This window comes from Balaenoptera ricei, chromosome X (genome assembly GCF_028023285.1).
Source record: "Balaenoptera ricei isolate mBalRic1 chromosome X, mBalRic1.hap2, whole genome shotgun sequence".
NCBI classification, from domain to species: Eukaryota; Metazoa; Chordata; class Mammalia; order Artiodactyla; family Balaenopteridae; genus Balaenoptera; species Balaenoptera ricei.
The window spans coordinates 59,552,158-59,574,610 of NC_082660.1; positions in this window are offsets into that span (position 1 = coordinate 59,552,158).

The window sequence follows — 22,453 nt, forward strand, 5'->3', positions numbered from 1 at the left end:
CTGAATGGGAACCTTGCTGGGTAGAGTAATCTTGCTTGTAGGTTTTTCTCCTTCATCACTTTAAATATGTCCTGCCACTCCCTTCTGGCTTGAAGAGTTTCTGCTGAAAGATCAACTGTTAACCTTGTGGGGATTCCTTTTTGTTTTATTTGTTGTTTTTCCCTTGCCGCTTTTAATATTTTTTCTTGGTATTTAATTTTTGATAGTTTGATTAATATGTGTCTTGGCATGTTTCTCCTTGGATTTATCCTGTATGGGACTCTCTGTGCTTCCTGGATTAACTATTTCCTTTCCCATATTAGGGAAGTTTTCAACTATAATCTCTTCAAATATTTTCTCAGTCCCTTTCTTTTTCTCTTCTTCTTCTGGGACCCTTATAATTCGAATGTTGGTGTGTTTAATTTTGTCCCATAAGTCTCTGCTAGTGTCCTCAATTCTTTTCAATCTTTTTTCTTTTTCTGCTCTGCAGTAGTTATTTCCACTATTTTATCTTCCAGGTCACTTACCCACTTTTCTGCCTCAGTTATTCTGGTATTAATCCCTTCTAGAGAATATTTAATTTCATTTATTGTGTTGTTCCTCACTGTTTGTTTGCTCTTTAGTTCTTCTACGTCCTTGTTAAACATTTCTTGTAGTTTTCCATTCTATTTCCAAGATTTTGTATCATCTTTACTATCATTACTCTGAATTCTTTTTCAGGTAGACTGCCTATTTCCTCTTCATTTGTTAGGTCTGGTGGATTTCTGCCTTGCACCTTCATCTGCTGTGTGTTTCTCTGTCTTCTCATTTTGCTTAACTTACTGTGTTTGGGGTCTCCTTTTCACAGGCTGCAGTTTCATAGTTTCCGTTGTTTTTGGTGTCTGTCCCCAGTGGCTAAGGTTGCTTCAGTGGGGTCTGTCGGTTTCCTGGTGGAGGGGACTAGTGCCTGTGTTCTAGTGGGTGAGGCAGGATCTTGTTTTTCTGGTGGGCAGGTCCACGTCTGGTGGTGTGTTTTTGGATGTCTGTGGCCTTATTATGATTTTAGGCAGCTTCGCTACTAATGGATGGGGCTGTGTGCCTGTCTTTCTAGTTGTTTGGCATAAGGTGTCCAGCACTGTAGCTTGCTGGTCGTTGAGTGGAGCTGGGTCTTGGCTCTGAGATGGAGAACTCTGTGAGGTTTTCACCATTTGCTATTACATGGAGCTCGGAGGTCTCTTGTGGACCAGTGTCCTGAACTTGGCTCTCCCACCTCAGAGGCACAGCCCTGATGCCTGGCTGGAGAACCAAGAGCCTGTCAACCACTTGGCTCAGAATAAGAGGGAGAAAAAAAGAAAGAAAGAAAGAAGAAGATAAAATAAAATTTAATACCATAAAATAAAGTAAAATAAAGTAATTAAAATAAAAAATAATTATTAAACAAAATTTTAAAGAAGTGATAAAAAATAAAAGAAAATAAGAAAGAAGAGAGCAACCAAACCAAAAAACAAATACACCAATGATAACAAGTGCTAAAAAGTATACTGAAAAAAAAAGAAAACCTGACAGACAGATCCTTAGGACAAATGGTAAAAGCAAAGCTATACAGTCAAAAGCACACACAGAAGCATACACATACACACTCACAAAAAGAGAAAAAGGGAAAAATATATATGTATATATCGTTGCTCCCAAAGTCCACCTCCTCAATTTGGGATGATTCGTTGTCTATTCAGGTATTCCACTGATGCAGGGTACATCAAGTTGATTGTGGAGATTTAATCCGCTGCCCCTGAGGCTGCTGGGAGAAATTTCCCCTTCTCTTCTTTGTTCGCACAGCTCCTGGGGTTCAGCTTTGGATTTGGACCCGCCTCTGCGTGTGGGTCGCCTGAGGGCATCTGTTCTTTGCTCAGACAAGACATGGTTAAAGGAGCAGCTGATTCGGGGGCTCTGGCTCACTCAGGCTGGGGATAGAGGGGTACGGAATGCGGTGGGAGCCTTTGGTGGCAGAGGCCAGCATGACTTTTCAAGAGCCTGAGGTGTGCTATGCATTCTCCCGGGGAAGTTGTCCCTGGATCACGGGACCCTGGCAGTGGCGGGCTGCACAGGCTTCCGGGAGGGGAGGTGTGGATAGTGACCTGTGCTTGCACACAGGCTTCTTGGTGGCTGTAGAAGCAGCCTTAGTGTCTCATGCCCGTCTCTGTGGTCCGTGCTGATAGCCATGGCTCACGCCCATCTCTGGACCTCCTTTAAGCGGTGCTCTTAATCCCCTCTCCTCACGCACCAGGAAACAAAGAGGCAAGAAAAAGTCTCTTGTCTCTTTGGCGCCTCCAGACTTTTCCCAGACTCCCTCTCAGCTAGCCATGGCACACTAGCCCCCTTCAGGGTGTGTTCACACAGCCAACACCAGTGCTCTCCCTAGGATCTGACCAAAGCCCGAGCCTCAGCTCCCAGCCCCCACCAGTCCCGTGGGTGAGCAGAGAAGCCTCTAGGGCTCGTGAGCGCTTGTCTGCACCGATTCTCTGTGCAGGAATCTCTCCGCTTTTCCCTCTGCACCCCTGTGGCTGTGCTCTCCTCCATGACTCTGAAGACTCCCCCCTCTGGCACCCGCAGTCTCTGCCCTCAAAGGGGCATCCTAGTGTATGGAAAGTTTTCCTCCTTCAAAGCTCCCTCCCACTAGTGCAGGTCCTGTCCCTATTCTTTTGTCTCTGTTTTTTCTTTTTTCTTTTGCCCTACCCAGGTACATGGGGAGTTTCTTGCCTTTTGGGAAGTCTGAGGTCTTCTGCCAGCATTCAGTAGGTGTTCTCTAGGAGTTGTTCCACATGTAGATGTATTTCTGATGTATTTGTGGGGAGGAAGGTGATTTCCATGTCTTACTCTTCTGCCATCTTGAAGCTCTCTTAACTGTTTGTTATAGTTATAGTTGATTTTGCAATTTTCATCTTTTAGCATTTGTACCAGCTTATTTAAGCAGTTGATCAACTGCCTTACTATATATTTGTCTTTACCAGTGAATTTTTTTCCTTCTTATATTTTCTTATTTCTTGTTATAGTCTTTTTATTTTTACACTTAAAGAAGATACTTTAACATTTCTTGGAAGGTTGGTTTAATGGTGATGAACTCTTCTAGTTTTTGCTTGTCTGGGAAATTCTATCTCTCTTTGAATTCTGAATGATAACCTTGCTGGATAGAGTATCTTAGATTGTAAGTTTTTTTTTTTTTTTTTCCTTTTAGCACTTTAAATGTATCATGGCACTTCTTTCTGCCCTGCAAAGTTTCCACACAAAAAAATCAGCTGATAACCTTATAGGGGTTTCCTTGTATGTGATTCTTTGTTTTACTCTTGCTGCCTTTAAAATTCTGTCCTTAACTTTTACCATTTTAATTATGGTATGTCTTGGTGTGGGTCTCTTTGGGTTCATCTTGTTTAGGACTCTCTGTGCTTCCTGGACCTGGATATTTTTTCTTTCTTCAGGTTAGGGAAGTTTTCATCCATAATTTCATCAAATACCATTTTCTGCTCATTTCTCTCTCTCTCTTCTCCTTCTGGGACCCCTGCAATGCAAATGTTAGTATCTTTGATGTTGTCCCAGAAGTCTTTTAAACTATGTTCATTTAATGTTTTCTTTATGTTGTTCTGATTAGGTTGTTTCCATTATTTTATATTCCAGATCACTTATGCATTCTTCTGTATCACCTAATCTGCTGTTAATTCTTTCTAGTGTGTTTTCAGCTTCAGGTTTTGTATTCTTCAGGTCTGACTGGTTCCTTTTTATATTTCCTAGTTCTTTATTGAAGTTCTCACTGTGTTCATTTATTCTCTTCCTGAGTTCATTTAGCATTTTTATTACCATTGCTTTGCACTCTTTATCAGGTAAATTTAAAATTTGTTTCATTAGGGTTTTTCTGGGGTTTTGTTTTGTTCTTTTGTTTGAAATATATTCCTCTGTCTTCTTCTTTTGTTCAACTTTCTCTATCCCTATGAAATTAGGTGAAACAGTTACCTATTGTGGTCTTGAAGGTGTGCTCTTGTGTGGGAGCATCCCTAGCAGATTGCATGTGCCCAGTGGCTTTGATGGGGTGGGAGAGCTGGATCTGAAGTGAGCATGGGCTATATCTTCTCCTGGGGTGCACTGGCAGCAAGTGTCTTGGTGGGAGGTAGGGCTGGAGTCAGATGAGCTAGCGTCAGAGTCAGGTTTCGGCTGTGTCTTCTCCTAGGCTCAGTGGCAATTGCTGCTTTATTGAGGGGCAGGGGCAGGGCCTGAGGGATTAGAGCAGGAGCCGTGGGGGAATTGGGCTTTTCTCTGGCAGCCTCTGCTTTCTTTAAGTGCATGGCCAGAGACTGAGGTCTTGGGGCTGCACTTATGAGCTACTTCTGCTTTTTTTCCAAGTGTGTGCATGTGCACCTTGAGTAGAAGCAGAGTTGCAGCCCAAGGAGATGGAGTTGCACTACTGAGATGGCTCTGCCCCTTCCCTGGTGCATGTGTGTGTGCATGATGGCAATGGCTGTCTCTACCCTGGTTAGAGGTGGGGCTGGTACCTGACCTGGCCCTGCTCCTTCCTCAGTGCATGTGTGCACATTGGCAATGACATCTTTTGCCTTACTGGAGAACAATGCAAGAGCAGAAGGGGATGGAACAGGAACCTGGTGGGGGCTGAGAGATGAACTGTGGTGATCCTGGAGGCTGGCCAGAGCACCAAGCAGTTTTAAGTCTGCTGCCTCTGTGCTGGGACTGGGAGCAAACAAGTCCGTGTGTGCATTTTTCAAGAGAGGAGTCTCAGTTTCTTACATCACTCTGGTCAGCCCCACTGGTTTTCAAGTCAACTAATGAGGCTTGTCTTCCCATTGTCAGACCCAGGGCTGGGGTACCTAATATGGGGCTCAAACCCCTCACTCCAGAGGGAGGATCCCTGAGCCTGTGATTTCCCCTTCCTCTTCTGGGTCACCCACTAGGAGTGTGGGATCCAGCTGTATCCCTTCTCTCCTACCACCTCCATGTTGTTCTTTCGTTATATTCTTGGCTGTAGATGAGTCATACTGCTAGTTTTCAGTTCATTCTAGGAAGAGTTGCTACATATGTAGTTGTAGTTTTTGTGTGTTCATGATGAGATCAGTGTCTTCCTTCTCTGCCATCTTGATCCTGCCTCCAAACTCCCCAATCCTTCTGAATGGGTTCTACCCAGTAAGGTGGATCCAGAGCCTGACCATTGATCACTCTCACCCTCAGGATGAAATGGAATTTCTAAATCCTAGGGCTTGCCACCCTCAAAGTCTATCTATTCCAAGATTTCAGGGCAACCACTTCATGAAATTCAAAAAACAATATTGGTGTAGCCAAAGAGGATTAGTGGGACTAAGGACTGAATGTCAAAGGACAAGAATACAACCATAATCTTCACAAAAAAGAGGAAAACAGAAGTGCCACTGATACACAGATTGCATTCCATGCTGCTTTACAAATCATGTCCATCACAGCAGAGGATAAATGTAACAGTCTAAAACAAAATATTTTGGCATGTTAAGGAGGATGCAGGCCTCTTCTATAGATGAAAATCCAGAGCCTTTGGCAAGATGGGTACCTTGAGTATTGTTCTATCCCCAACCTCTCCTCCCTACACCCTCCTCGTGCCTTTCTCTGTAGGATAACATAAAGATTTCTTCAGTTTCTCATTCCTTGATTTTGTGTAAAACAGAGGCAGAAAGGTCAAGTGGAAAGAAAACAGTATTTGAAAAAAACATCTGGCTTTGTTTTGTGACTTCGTCACTAACTATGTTACCCTTGGCACATTGCTTAAATTTTCTGAGCCTTATTGTCCTCACCAGTACAGCACATGGGGATAATAAACAATAGCAAAAGAGGTAAAGAAAATTCCACCACAATCCCCTGTTGAAATTCTCTTCAGCCATTACTACTATGAATGTGAAAACTATCTATCAAAATGAGAAAATACTTATGTTGAATTTATTAAAAGTGGGACTCAAATTGAAACTATGTGAAAATATTCAGAGACAAAAGGGCTAGGAGAAAATATATCTCTATGCTAACAGTAGTCATAATGAGGTGATGGAATTGGGGTGTTTTTTCTCCTATTTTCTCCTTTTTCTAGGATGTTCTAATCAAAGAACATATTATTAATAGTTATACCTGAAGAATCTCAATATAGAGCTGCAGGAAAATAGTTTTCCCTAATTTGGAATTAGCCATGACATATGTTCCTAAGGTATATATTGCACAAATGATAGCAATAATAATAACAAAAAGAATTTTCCAAAGTAATAACATGGCCATCAGAATTTTCAACTTGCAGAAATATTGAGAGGAATTAAATTAATCAATGAGTGTGAAAAAAAACAGGTAATTTGTACATAGAACATTTGTCTCAATTTCTGTGTTAATCCATTCTTAACTTCTTGCCTCCTTTCCACTTGGGTCCCAGATTCTGATGCAATAGTATGATCCTTCCTCTGCTAGCCCTTAGACCTTTCCATACCAATGGCCATGCCCTCACTAAGAAGGGGAGAGTGGTCTCGTCACTATTATTCAACATAGTTTTGGAGGTTTTAGCCACAGCAATCAAGAAGAAAAAGAAATAAAAGGAATCCAAATCGGAAAGGAAGAAGTAAAACTGCCACTGTTTGCAGATGACATGACACTATATTTAGAGAATCCTAAAGATGCTACCAGAAAACTACAAGAGCTAATCAATGAATTTGGTAAAGTTGCAGGATACAAAATTAATGCACAGAAATCTCTGATGTTCCTATGCACTAATGATGAAATATCTGAAAGAGAAATTAAGGAAACACTCCCATTTACCATTGCAACAAAAAGAATAAAATACCTAGGAATAAACCTACCTAAGGAGACAAAAGACCTGTATGCAGAAAACTATAAGACACTGATGAAATAAATGAAAGACGATACAAACAGATGGAGAGATATACCATGTTCTTGGATTGGAAGAAACAATACTGTAAAAACGACTATACTACCCAAAGCAATCTATGGATTCAATTCAATCCTTATCAAACTACCAATGGCATTTTCCACAGAACTAGAACAAAAAATTTCACAATTTGTATGGAGACACAAAAGATCCCGAATAGCCAAAGCAATCATGACAAAGAAAAACGGAGCTGGGGGAACCAGGCGCCCAGACTTTAGACTATACTACAAAGCTACAGTAATCAAAGCAATATGGTACTCACACAAAAACAGAAATATAGATCAATGGAACAAGCTAGAAAGCCCAGAGATAAACCCGTGCACATACGGTCACCTTATCTTTGATAAAGGAGACAAGAGTATACAATTGAGAAAAGACACTCTCTTCAATAAGTGGCTGGGAAAACTGGACAGCTACATGTAAAAGAATGAAACTAGAACATTCCCTAACACCATACAAAAAAATATACTCAAAATGGATTAAAGACCTAAATGTAAGACCAGACACTATAAAACTCTTAGAGGAAAACATAGGCAGAACACTCGGACATAAATCACAGCAACATCTTTTTTGACCCACCTCCTAGAGTAATGAAAATAAAAACAAAAAATACCAAATGGGACCTAATTAAAAGCTTTTGCACAACAAAGGAAACCATAAACAAGATGAAAAGACAACCCTTAGAATGGGAGAAAATATTTGCAAACCAGTAACCAACAAGGGATTGATCTCCAAAATATACAAACAGCTCATGCAGCTCAGTATCAAACAAAACAAACAACCCAATCAAAAAATGGGCAGAAGACTGAAATAGACATTTCTCCAAAGAAGACATACATATGGCCAACAAACACATGAAAAGATGCTCAACATCACTAATTATTAGAGAAATGCAAATCAAAACTATGGTGAGGTATCACCTCACAACAGTCAGAATGGCCATCATCAAAAAATCTACAAACAATAAATGCTGGAGAGGGTGTGGAAGAAAGGGAACCCTCTGTCACTGTTGGTTGGAATGTAAATTGGTATATCTCCTATAGAGAACAGTATGGAGGCTCTTCAAAAAACTAAAACAAGAACTACCACATGACCCAGCAATCTCACTCCTGGGTATACACCTGAAGAAAACAATAATTCAAAGTGATAAATGCACCCCAATATTCATTGCAGCACTATTTACAATAGCCAGGACGTGGAAGCAACTTAAATGTCCATCAACAGAGAAATGGATAAAAAAGATGTGGTACATATATACAGTGGAATATTAGTCAGCCATAAAAAGGAACAAAATAGTGCCATTTGCAGGGAAGTGAGTAGACCCAGAAGCACTGTGCTTCAAATGCGTTATCTCATTTAATCTTCACAATAACCCTAAGAAGTAAGTACTTTATTAGCATCATTTTACAGATGAGAACTTTAAGGTACAGAGACTGAGAAATTTATTCAAAGCTACTCACGCAGGATAAGAGGCAGAGCTGGAATTCTAATCCTGGACTGTTTATTCCAAAGCCTCTGCTCTTAATAATGCTACAGCATGCTGCCACCTGAACAGCAATGTCTCTGCTTAAGGAATAATAGTCCCCCTAGGTTGCTAGTTTGGGAGTAAACTCCACTTTGTTAATTCTCCTGGAATCTTACAGGGTCATTTTTAGTTTTATTTTTAAATTTTTAGCAGTGGATGACAGAAATGCTAGGAACAATTTAGAGGAATTCTGTCAGGATGCTCCAGTAATATACAAAACCTCCTTCTATTCCTATTCTTCCCTCCTCACCACTAATTCACCTGAATTTTAGAGCCTGGCACAAATACTGGCTGCACCTCATCTTTCTGACTCTATTTCTGCCTCTATAGAATGTTAATAATTAACCTTCTTCATGGTTAATATTAAATGACATGATGCTAAGTGGAGGCTGGGGGCAGTTACTGCCCTCATTCACATCTTCCTCAACCCAAAGAGAAAGATTGAATAAGAAACATGCTGAGGAACCCCAAACTGTCCTTTAGTTAGTGTTCCTCAAACATTTAGCATTTGTGGCACACTTTCAAAAATACTAGAATTTTGAGTCGTACACTTCAAAGACTTCAAAGATGAACACAAGTTTGAGAAGAGCAAGTTTTAGAAAACTGAAATAAAGCTTTCAGTTTATCATGGCATATGAAGATATAAATTGTACATATATATGTATATATAAAATTAATTATTTTTATTCTGAAACTAATAGCAATATGAAAAAATAGTAATTTCAAACAGTAATTATAAATTTTTATTTTAACATGACTCTTGAGTCTAACTCCTTTTTTCCCCTTATTTTACCATTAGGAGAACATAAAGCCACACTCATTTGGCATACAAGTTCACTAACTACATTCTTCCTTTTTTTGCCTTTAGTGTATGTAAGCGTTTGTAATCTTAATTTGTAGATATAGGACATTGAAAATAGCTGACGAATTATGCATATTAATGTGGTTGCATCTCAGCCATTTCTATTTCAGTAGAAATTTTACTGTCTTGACCATACTCTCATGTAGAGTATACTTGTGTGACTAAGTTCATGCCTGCATGAGAAAAAGCATAACTTTTCATTGGCAACTTCATGACACTACACCATCCTCTTCCCTCTTATTCTCAGCAAGTTGTAACTGCAAAAGCAAATGCAAATTCTATTTGGAAAACACACTTTGAAGTCTGGTCTCAAAGAAGTCACATTAAAGAGAAAGTTATGAGAAACTTTAGCTCCTGGTATTCAGAAAACATCATAAACCTCAGAGGCATATAAGCTATCATGAGCAAGAGTGAGTAGAAATAAAAACTATAGACACAGGCTCACAAAGATATTAGATGCTAGACTTACTAGAAATAAAGTGAGAAATACGTAGATTTAAAACTTTTAAAGAAATAAATATATGATCATAGAACAGAAGACTATCAAAAATGAACAGATATTATTAAAAGAAATAGAAGCTTGAAGGGGAAAATATTCACTAAAATGAGAAATCAAAGGACAAAACTGAAATAAGAATTGGTTAACTGAAAGTCACATGTGAATTATCTAAAATGCATCACAGAGACACCAAAAGAGGCTAGAACCTGTTCAGCAGAAGCATCAACAAGTTTTTCAGTAATAGCTATTGCTCTATGACAAGGGAGATAAACCTTTCCAACAGGGTCAAGGGTGAGAGTATAGTAAGCAATGTTTTTGGTTGGTTTTTGTTTTTAGAGATTGGGGAAGTAGGTAAGCACTAAACTGGCCATTTTAGTGATGTATGCAACTTGCCTCTGACAGACTTCTCCTAACAAAATCATTTTTCTACATCAATCAGGTTCTTCCTTCCTTTAGATCTTGAGGATATCAAACTTTTAAAAATGTATATTCATTTAAAAATCTTACACTTGAAGTTAACTTCTCAAATGGATTGTTTTTCTTCCTTACCTTCTAAAAGTAATATATTTATTTTTAGGACAATTTTATGTTACTGAAAATTGAGCAAGTAGCACACAGTTCAATATATCATACCTCTCCCACACACAGTTCCCCTATTATTAACATCTTACATTACTATGGTACACTTCTTACAATTGATAAACCAATATTGATATAATTAAAGTTCATAGTTTACATTAAGGTTCATCCTTTGTGTTGTATAGTTCTATGGATTTTGTAAAACGCATGATGTCATGCATACATATGTATCACAAAGGGTAGTTTCCTCACCCTACAAATCCCTTGTGCTCCACCTATTCACTCTCCTCCCTCTGAACCCCTAGCAAACACTGATCCTTTTATGGTCTCTATAGTTTTGCCTTTTTCAGAAATGATATATACTTGGATTCACACAGTATGTAGTTTTTCAAACTGGCTTCTTTCACTTAGCTATATGCATTTAAGGTTCCTCCATGTCTTTTCATGGCTTGGTAGCTCACTTTTTAAAATCACTGAAAAATGTTTCATCATATGTATAGCACAGATTTTTTTTCCCTTTGTCTATAAAGATTTCTTATTCCTTACAGTTTTTGGAGCAATGGATTTTTTCTTATTTATTTATATTTATTTTTGAACAACAGTTGATTTAAAATATTGTGTTAGTTTTAAGTGTACAACATACTGATCCAATGTTTTATCAATTATACTCTATTTGAAGTTATTATAAAATGTTGCTATGTTCCCTGTACTGTAGAGTATATCTTTGCAGTATTTATTTTATACACAGTAGTTTGTATCTCTTACTACCCTACTCCTATCTTCCCTCTCCCCACTGATAACCATTAGTTTGTTCTATATATCAGTAGTATGTTCCTCTTTTGTTATTTTCAATTCTTTGTTTCAATTTTTAAATTACACATATGAGTGATAACATACAGTATTTGTCTTTCTATTTCTGACTTATTTCACTAAGCATAATGCCCTACAGGTCCATCCATATTGTTGAAAGGGACAAAATTTCATTCTTTTTTATGTCTGAGTAAAATTCTGGAGCGAAGAGTTTTGGCTAGTTCTTATCAACTTGAGTTAAAATCCCAAGGGCTTGTCAGATTGCTTATGCATAAATAGACACAAGAGTTTTAGTAGTTAGACATGACTAGAGAAAGGCTGTTGAACAGCCTTATTCAGAATACAGAAGCCCTCTTCACATCTGGGTTCCCCAGGAGAGGGTCTCTGACTGAGGACTTAGTCAATTCATAAAGACGTGTTTCAATCTCACAAAAACTTAGTACCCATTGTCCACAATATCCAGTTAAAACAAGAAACACTCTCAATTGTCTTTTGTTAAGGGTGTAAGATATGTTTGGATCGTCTTTAGTCTATCAGGAGAGAATGTTTTCCCCTCTTGAAATGAGTCATGCTCTGAATAATGGACTGTATTTTGGCAAAATAATAATTATATTTGAAAAAATAAGAATAAGAATATTATGAATAATTTTATGCCAAAATTTTGAATACTTAAGTGAAATGGATGAATTCTTAGAAAAAGATATAGATCAAAATAGACCAAATATAAGGATAGATTGTTTATTTGAGATTTTTCTTGTTTCTTGAGGTGAAATTGAATTGCTATAAACTTCCTTCTTAGAACTGCTTTTGCAACGTCCCATAGGTTTTGGGTCATCCTGTTTTCATTGTCATTTTTTTCTATGTATTTTTAAAATTTCTTCTTTGATTTCTTCAGTGATCTCTTGGTTATTTAGTAGCACACTCTTTCGCCTCCATGTATTTGTGTTTTTTACAGTTTTTTTTTCCTGTAATTGATTTCCAATCTCATAGCGTTGTGGTCAGAAAAGATGCTTAATACAATTTCAATTTTCTTAAATTTTCTGAGCCTTGATTTGTGACCCAAGATGTGATCTATCCTAGAGAATGTTCCATGTGCACTTGAGAAGAAAGTGTATTCTGCCACTTTTGGGTGGAATGTTATATAAATATCAATTAAATCTATCTGGTTTATTGTGCCATTTAAAGCTTTTGTTTCCTTATTTATGTTCTGTTTGGATGATCTGTCCATTGCTGTAAGTGGGGTGTTAAAGCCCTCCACTATTATTGTGTTACTGTCAATTTCTCCTTTCATGTTTGTTAGCATTTGCCATATGTTCTGAGGTGCTCCTATGATGAGTGCATAAACATTTATAATTGTTATATCTTCTTGGATTGATCCTTTGATCATTATGTAGTGTCCCTCCTTACCTCTTGTAACAGGCTTCATTTTAAAGTCTATTTTATCTGATACAACTATTGCTACTCCAGCTTTCTTTTGATTTCCATTTGCATGGAATATCTTTTTCCATCTCTTCACTTTCAGTCTGTATGTGTCCCTAGGTCTGAAGTAGGTCTCTTGTAGACAGCATATATATGAGTTTTGTTTTTGTATCCATTCAGCCAGTCTGTGTCTTTTGGTTGGGACATTTAATCCATTACTTTCAAGGTTATTATCGATATGTATGTTCCTATTACCATTTTCTTAATTGTTTGGGGATTGTTTTTGTGGGTCGTTTTCTTCTCTTGTGTTTCCCGCCTAGAGAACTTTCCTTAGAATTTGTTGTAAAGCTGGTTTGGTGGTGCTGAATTCTCTTAGCTTTTGTTTGTCTGAAAAGTTTTTTGATTTCTCCATTGAATCTGAATGAGATCCTTGCTGGGTAGAGTAATCTTGATTGTAGGTTTTACTCTTTCATCACTTTAAGTATATCCTGCTACTCCCTTCAGAGTTTCTGCTGAAAAATCAGCTGATAACCTTATGGGGATTCCTTTGTAGGTTATTTTTTGTTTTTCCCTTGCTGCTTTTAATTTCTTCTATTTGAATTTAATTTTTGTTAGTTTGATTAATATGTGTCTTGATGTGTTTTTCCTAGGGTTTTTCCTTTATGGGACTCTCTTTGTTTCCTGGACTTTGGTGACTATTTCCTTTCCCATGTTAGGGAAGTTTTCAACTATAATCTCTACAAATATTTTCTCAGACCCTTTCTTTTTCTCTTTTTCTTCTGGGACCCCTATAATTCAAATGTTGGTGCATTTAGTGCTGTCCCAGAGGTCTCTGAGAATGTCTTCAATTCTTTTCAATCTTTTTCTTTATTATGCTCCCTGGCAGTTATTTCCACCATTTTGTCTTCCAGCTCACTTATTCATTCTTCTGCCTCAGTTATTGTTATTGATTCCTTCTAGTGCATTTTTCATTTCAGTTATTGTGTTGTTCATCTCTGTTTGTTTGTTCTTTATTTCTTCTAGATCTTTGTTAAACATTTCTTGTATTTTCTCAATCCGTGCCTCCATTCTATTTCCAAGATTCTGGATCATCTTTACTATCATTACTCTGAATTCTTTTTTGGGTAGATTGCCTATTTCTTCTTCATTTATTTGGTCTTGTAGGTTTTTGCCTTGCTCCTTCATCTGTGACATATTTTTTGCCGTCTCATTTTTTTTTTTTTTTTTTTAATGAATGGGATTGTGTTCCTATCTTACTGGTTGTTTGGCCTGAGGCTTCCAACACTGGAGTTTGTACGCTGTTGGGTAGAGCTGGGTCTTGGTGCTGAGATGAGGATCCATGAGACCTCACTCCAATGAATATTCCCTGGGGTCTGAGACTCTCTGTTAGTCCAGTGGTTCAGACTCATAGCTCCCACTGCAGGAGCTTTGGCCCAATCCCCAGCTCATGAACCAAGATGCCACGAGCTTCATGGGGTGGCAAAAAAAGAATAAAAAGAGAACAATAACAAAGTAAAAAATAAAATTAGACTAGGAAACTAACAGATATGTTAGAAAGAATATAAAAATAAAAATATAGACGAATCAACAACCGGAAGGTACATCAGCACCACAATAGTGAAAAAAAGAGGAGGAGGCAGAGAAAACAAAAAAAAAAAGAAGGGAAAAAAATGGGGGAGAAGGCCTTGGCTGTGGAGGGCGGGACCTAAGGAAGGGCAAGATTTGGGTGGTAGTCAGGGCCTATGCTTAGGAGCCCCAGGGCTGGAAAAGGCCCTGGGGGCTGTGGGGGGGGTGGAGCTTTGGCTCAAGGAACAGAAAGGGCACAGGTGTGGCCCCCACCCCTGGTCTCAGAGGGTGGGGGACATCACCAGGGAGCCCAGCAGGCTTTGGGGTCTCAAATGGGCAGGGCAAATGCCATCCACTCCTCTACCCCTCTTCCCAGATGGCTCCACCCAAGTGCCTCTCTTGATTTCCCCAGCCTCCCTCCTATATGCCCAGGATCCGTGCAGTCTGGAAGGGGCTTTGGAGGGGCGGTACCAGCCTGGGAGCTCAGCAGGCTCCCCAGCCAGAGTGGGCCAGGAAATCACCCTCTGCTTCTCTCCCACTCTTCCTGGAGGGTCCCTCCCACCTGCCTCTCCTGATCTCCTCGGCCTCAGGGGTGCTGATTCTGACTGGCCTAAACTTCTCCTGCCCCCTCAGTCCCCCCACATCCTACCGGTTCACTTGGGGGTTCCTTCCATCTCCTTGGGCGTCAGGGTCCACCACCAGTGGCCAACAGGTGCCCTAGTTGTGGGGAGATGCTAACTCGGCATATTCCCACACCACCAATACATAGAAACAAATGACAAACAAAACATGATGACCCAAAACCTATGGGATGCAGCAAAAGAAGTTCTAAGAGGGAAGTGTATAGCAATTCAATCTCACCTCAAGAAACAAGAAAAATTTCAAATAAACACTCTAACCCTACACTTAAAACAACTAGAGAAAGAAGAACAAAGAAAACCCAAAGTCAGTAGAAGGAAAGAAATCATAAAGATCAGAGCAGAAATAAATGAAATAGAAATGAAGAAAACAATACCAAAGATCAATACAAATAAAAGCTGGTTCATTGAGAAGATAAACAAAATTGATAAAGCCTTAGCCAGACTCATCAAGAAAAAAAGGGAGAGGATGCAAATCAATAAACTTAGAAATGAAAAAGGAAAAATCACAGCTGACACTGAAGAATTACAAAGGATTACAAGAGACTACTACAAACGACTATATGCTAATAAAATGGAAAATCACGAAAATATGGACAAATTCTTGGAAAGGTACAATTTTCCAAGACTGAACCAGGAAGAATTAGAAAATATAAACAGACCTATCACAAGTAAGGAAATTGAAACTGTAATTAAAAATCTTCCAACAAACAAAAGTCCAGGACAGCTGGCTTCACAGGAGAATTATATCAAACAATTAGAAAAGAGCTAACACCTATCCTTTCTCAAGCTCTTCCAAAAAATTGCAGAGGGAGAAACAGTCCCAAATTCATTCTATGAAGCCACCATCACCCTGACACCAAAATCAGAAAAAGATATCACAAAAAAAGAAAATTGTAGACCAATATCACTGATGAACATAGATGCAAAAATCCTGAACAAAATACTAGCAAACAGAATCCAACAGCACCTTAAAAGGATCATACACTGTGATCAAGTGGGATTTATCCCAGGGATGCAAGGATTCTTCAATATACCTAAAATTCCAGAAGGAAAGAACTGTCAACCCCAAATTCAATCTCCAGTGAAAATATCCTTCAAGAGTGAAGTGGAGGGGCTTTCCTGGTGGCGCAGTGGTTGAGAATCTGCCTGCCAATGCAGGGGATGCGGGTTCAAGCCCTGGTCTGGGAAGATCCCACATGCCGCGGAGCAACTAGGCCCATGAGCCACAACTACTGAGCCTGCGCTCCCAACAAGAGAGGCCGCGATAGTGAGAGGCCCACGCACCGCGATGAAGAGTGGCCCCCGCTTGCCGCAACTAGAGAAAGCCCTCGCACAGAAACGAAGACCCAACACAGCCAAAAATAAAATGAATAAATAAATAAATTTAAAAAAAATCAAGGTAATTTACCACATTAACAGTTTGAGGGAGGAAGCCATATGATTTTCTATTTCATTAAGTAGAAAATATACTTGGTAAAATTCAGCATCTCCTTCTGATTAGAAACTCTTGGCATAAAAAGGAGTAATAGGGAATTTCCTCAATCTGATAAAGGATATCTGGAAAAATATCTACATCAAACATCATATCAATCATGAAATATTAAAGTGTCTCTTTTAAAATTAGGAATTAAGACAAGGGTAACTACTATTACCATTTCTTTCTTCTTGTACTGAAAGTTCTTGCCTGAATAACAGGATAAGGAAAAAAAGTAAAAACTAATGGGAGCTTGAAATTAAGAAAATGTTATTATTTGCAGACTATATAACTGTCCACATAGAAAAACCAAGGAAACTCTTTGAAAAATTATCAAAATTGAAAAGAGAGAAAAGGGACCTCACTAAAGATTCCTAATGTAAGATCACTATACAAAAGTCAATTACAATTGCAAAATCAGCAATGAACAAACAAGGAAGTGTTTTTTTATAAAAACTAAACCATTAAATAAAAGGTATAGAGATTGGAAAGGAAAACATAAAAATGTCCCTACTTGTGAATGATATGATTTTCTATGTAGAAAATCCCAAAGAATTTTAAAAGCCCTCCTAAAACTAATAAGTGAGTTCAGCAAGGTTGCAGGATATAAGAACAACATGCAAAAACTCAATCACATTTCTATATACTAACAATGAACAAGTGGAAACAAATTAAAAGCATCATACCATTTAAGATCATTCCAAAGAAAGCAAAATGTTTAAGTATAAACTTAACAAAACATGTACAGGATGTGTATGCTGAAAGCTACAAGTACAGATTAAAGAAATCAAAGAAGATGTAAATAAATAGTGAGCTATACCATGTTCCTGGATTGGAAGATTCGACATAGTAAAGATGTCAATTCTCTCCCCAAAGAGAGCTAGGTTTAATAAAATTCTTATCAAAGTTCCGGCAAGGTATTTTGTGTAGCCATAGACAAGTTTATTCTAAAATTTATGTGGAAAGGCAAAAGACCTAGAATGGGTAAGAAAATGCTGAAAAAGAAGAATAAAGGTTGGGATCACTCTACATCATATTAAGATATACTACCCAGCTATAGTAATCATTACAGTGTAGTAATTTTGGAGGTATAGATCAGAACCTAGAAATAAACCGACACCGGTATGAAAAACTTGATGCTTAACAAAAATGCCAAAATAATTCACCAATTACACAAATTGGTATATGATGCTGGACAAATTGAACATATTGAGGTATACGAAAAGAAGCTGAACCTAAGTCTAACACCTTGAACAAAAATTAACTCAAAGTGTGTTATGGACTTAAATAAAAAATAAAGATATAAAATTTTAGAGAAAAAATAGGAGAAAATCTTCAGGATTTAGGGCTAGGCAAGAAGTTCTTAGCCTTTTAACCAAAAGCAAGATTCATAAAAGGAAAACTTGATAAATTCAACCTCAACAAAACTACAAACTATTGCTCTATAAAAGGCCTTGTAAAAAGGATGAAAACAAGTGACAGACTTATAAGGAGATATTTGAAAACCACTTACCCAACAAAGAGCTAGCATGCGACCCGGGTTTGATCCCTGGTCAGGGAACTAGATCCCACATTCCACAACTAAGAGCTCGCATGCCACAACTAAAAGATCCTGCCTGCCACAACTAAGACCTGGCACAGCTAAATAAATAAATATTTTTTTAAAAGAGAGCTAGTATCTAGACTATGAAAAGAAGTGTCTAAACTCAGCTATAAAAACAGTAAAAATCTTATTAGAGAATGGGTAAAAGACATAGATATTTTACTGAAGAGGATATACAAATGGCAAATAAGCACTAAAAAAGATGTTCAACATTGCTAGCCTTAAGGAAATGCAAATTAAAATCACATCACTAGGGCTTCCCTGGTGGCGCAGTGGTTGAGAATCTGCCTGCCAGTGCAGGGGACACGAGTTCGAGTGCTGGTCTGGGAAGATCCCACATGCCGCGGAGCGGCTAGGCCCGTGAGCCGCAATTACTGAGCCTGCGCGTCTGGAGCCTGTGCTCCGCAACAAGAGGGGCCGCGACAGTGAGAGGCCTGCGCACCGCGATGAAGAGAGGCCCCCACTTGCCGCAACTAGAGAAAGCCCTCGCACAGAAACGAAGACCCAACAAAGCCATAAATAAATAAATAAAAATCACATCACTACACACCTATCAAAATGGCTAAAATTAAAAACCATTGACAATATCAACTTCTGGTGATAATAAGAAGAAACTGGATCAAACACGTTGCTGGTGGGAATATAAAATGTTACAGACACTCTGGAAAACAGTTTACCAGTTTCTTATATATCTAAACATGCTGTTAACATACAATGTAGCAATTGCACTCCTGAGAATTTATTCCAGAGAAGTAAAAGCTTGTGTTCACACAAAACTTGTAGACGAACGTTCATTGCAACGTTATTTGCAAAGCCAGAAACTTGAAGAAAACTGGATGTCCTTAAACAGGTGAATGGTTAAGCAAATTATGGTACATCCATACAGTTGAATACTATTTGGCAATAATAAGGAGGAAGCTAGTAATAAATGAAATGACTTAGATGAATCTCCAGAAAACTATGCTGACTGAAAAAAGCCAATCTCAAACGGTCACACATTCCATTTATAAAACATTCTTGAAATGACAAAATTCTAGAAATGGAGAACTTATTCGTGGTTGCAAGGCATTAGGGATGGGGTGATGGTGGGTGTTGGGGGGAGGAAGCTGAGTATGGCTATAAAAGTGTTATAGGAGGGATACTTGTGATGATAGAACTCTTGTGTATCTTAACTGTATCAATGTCAATATCCTGGTTGTGATATTATATGGTAGTTTTGCAAGATGTTACCATTGGAGAAACTGAGTAAATGGAACATGGGATGTCTGTTATTTCTGAAAACTGTAAGTGAATCTACAGTTATCTTAAAATAAAAAGTTTAATTAAAAATAAATACCGTTTAGAGTAGTAGCAAAAATTTTTAAGTCATCTAAAAAGAAAATCTAAAACATGAAAGTCCTTTATTTTAAAAATTAGACAACCTTATTGAAAGACATTACAGAAGATGTCAATAAATTGAGAGACATAACCATATTCACTGTGATAGGCAGTCATTGCTATTGAAGTTGAAGTGGAAAGTCTTTATAGAGTATGCCAAATCTCTACAATCTATCATATAGATTAAATGTAATTTCTAAAAAAATTCACCCAGTTATTTAATGGAACTCCACAAGCCGTTTATATGGCTTGACTTTACCTAGAGAAATGTTTGACCAAAAATAGACAAGATACAGCTGATGAAGTACAAAGTAGAGATATTAAGGCATGTTTTTAGGTGATGGAAACAATCCAGTATGAAAAACTATGAGAAGTAAACAGATTACTGTAAAAGGGAAGTTTTTGAGAAGGTTAAAGTGGATGGGATCCAGAGCATAGGTGTAGAGGTTAACTTCTACCCAATGTAACAACAGGAGGAAAGGCAGAGAGTGTGGATATAAGGGAACATAGGTGAGTCATTTTGCTGGTGGGATGTGGAGGGGTAAGATATGATGTGAGGAGGGGGTTGTTGGATGTTTGAGGACAGAGAAGTCTTGATCACACTTGTCTGTCAATTGTTTGCACCCCCACTACTCAGGAATCTCTATAAGAGCAGAGGCAATGTATGATACATCTTAGAAGAAATTCAGTATAGTAGTATGCAACTTACTGGCTATGTGACCTTCAGCAGGTCATCTACCTCTCTAGGCCTCAGTTTCCTCGTTTTAAAAATGGCAATAAAATATGTGCCTCCTCATAGACTGTTCTGAGGATTAAATGAAACAATGTATGTCATGGTGCTTAAAGTAGTGCTTGGCACATAGAAAGCACTCAATTACTTTTAGTTATTTGTGCAGAGCAGGCCAATTTTTAGAGCATGACAGAATAAATTAAAGGCCTTCAAGATCTCCAGTTAGAACTGCCCTTCAGGCAGGACAGGTTTGACCTTCAAGGCTCTGGCTGCTAGAAAACCTATCCATAGCAGGTAAACAAGCCTAGAACTCACTTTCTCCTACTCTCAGGCATAATAAGGTTTGGATTCCAAAAGTTGTGGGGACATTGCTGAGCATACTCAAATCATGGGGTTCAGGAAACTGAGGAGGAATTCAGATCATGCCTCAAGCTCAGAATGAACTGTCAGTAACAAACAGAATATCAAGAAGTCTGAGTGAATTTGTGGTGCATGGGCTTAGTTGTTCTGCAGCATGTGGGATCTTCCCGGACCAGGGCTCGAACCCATGTCCCCTGCATTGGCAGGTGGATTCTTAAGCACTGCACCACCAGGGAAGTCCAGTATATGAAGACAGTATCTGAGACTGGACTAATGTCAGACAGCACCTGAGGAATGCATAACCTCTCTGGCACTGTATTCAATGGGCCAATTGGAAGACACCTTTAACCAGAAGTCCTTTCAAAACTGACAACTACTCAGTTTAGATTGGCTGTAATTATTCCCACTTGCTGAAATGAGCTGTCCTGTGATTATGCAGAGGGAAAAGAGAGATGATATTACTTTGATTTAAGAGCAGGGGAGGGGGAGAAATATATGTGGGAAGAGGGAGACAAGATTCTGATGGATGAAAAAGAGAAATTTCAGTGTCTGCAGAAAGTCATTCAGACAACTCCCAAGCCCTGAACAAGACAGTCAATGTGATGGGGTTCTGCTGATTTCTAGATAGCAGGGTTGCAACTGTTTTAATTGGGTAAGTAAATGTGTTTCTCTCTAGCATCCAGAGAGATGATTAGATAATCAGTTTAGGAAGCCCACTCTCTGTAAAAGGAAATCACCTGGCTGTATTATGACCTACGCACAAAGGGCCCTTACCACTTGCCATAGTGACTGTTGGTGGATTGGAACCACACAAGACCAAGGGGTCACCAGAAATCACAAGGCATCCTGTGGGCAGGATTTTCAGTTTCAGAGCATCATGTATTTCTGGCTAGAATAATGGATCACAGATCACCCAGGTATCTCTCAGGCATTTCTATCTGTCCACTTTCAACAGAGGTACAGGGCAGTGAGAGGGAAGAAAAGAAGGAGGGAAAGCAAATGAGTGCCTACTAAGTGCCAGGCACTTTCACATCTGTTATTTAAACCTCATAACTATATTTTGAAATAAACACTATCTCTAATTTTTGTCTGGATTCTATCCTGTCTTGGAAACTCACAACACACATTAGCATTTCAAAGGCTCCAATATGTCCTGCAGTATATAAATATTTTTAACTTGGTTGAACACAGTTTCACAACTCATCTGGTTATGGAACCTTTGTTTCCCAGAGTACCCTTTGATATTTCAGTGAACAAGAAGTCACTCTGCTTTCTTGGGCCTCAATTCTCTCATCTATAATGTATAGTATGTAGTATTGTAGAGGTAATATATGGTGACATATGTCATTTCAGTTGACCTATAATAATAACCCTGTGAGAGTAGCATTATTAACATACCCATTTCACACTTAAGGAGACCAAGGATAAGTGAGACTAAATGGCAAGCCACAAGTTATATAGCTAGTCACTGGCAGAACTAGGACTTGAATCCAAGTCTTCCTTGTTCATTAAGTTTAATAAGTTTTTCATGAAGCCTTCAATTCTAACAATCTATGAATTTATGAGCTGTATGACTCTGAGCAAATTCCTTCCCTTCCTTGGGCCTATTTTCCCATCTGAAATGAGTAGATTAGATTAGTTAATTTCTAAAGGTCTTACGTACTCTGTCTTAGAGTTTAAGGCCCAACCATAAGTATCTCAGGTCAAGTTGAAACTGTGTTCAAAAGTCTAGATTACCAAATCCAGGGAAGATGAAGAACTTGCATAAATATGGTGATATTTTTAGCCAGAAGTATCATTTAGGGCCTTAGATTCCTGGGAGGAACAAATCCCTGAATTTGGGCTCTCAAATAAGTTAGTTTGGGAAAATTCCCTGTGATCCTTACCATTCCCATCTAGCTAGTATCTCAAGAAAGGATAGCAACAACTGTCCTGTCAAAAAAGCTTAATAGGCTTCCCAAGGATGCACATTTACCTGGGTGGATGGGTGGTCCCACATACATTAATGGCCCTTTGTCTTGTTAATAGAGCTAATTTTTTTCAGTCTATGCATACATATGTTCATGCCTCATACCCTCATAGGCAAGTTCACCCTGACTCCTGA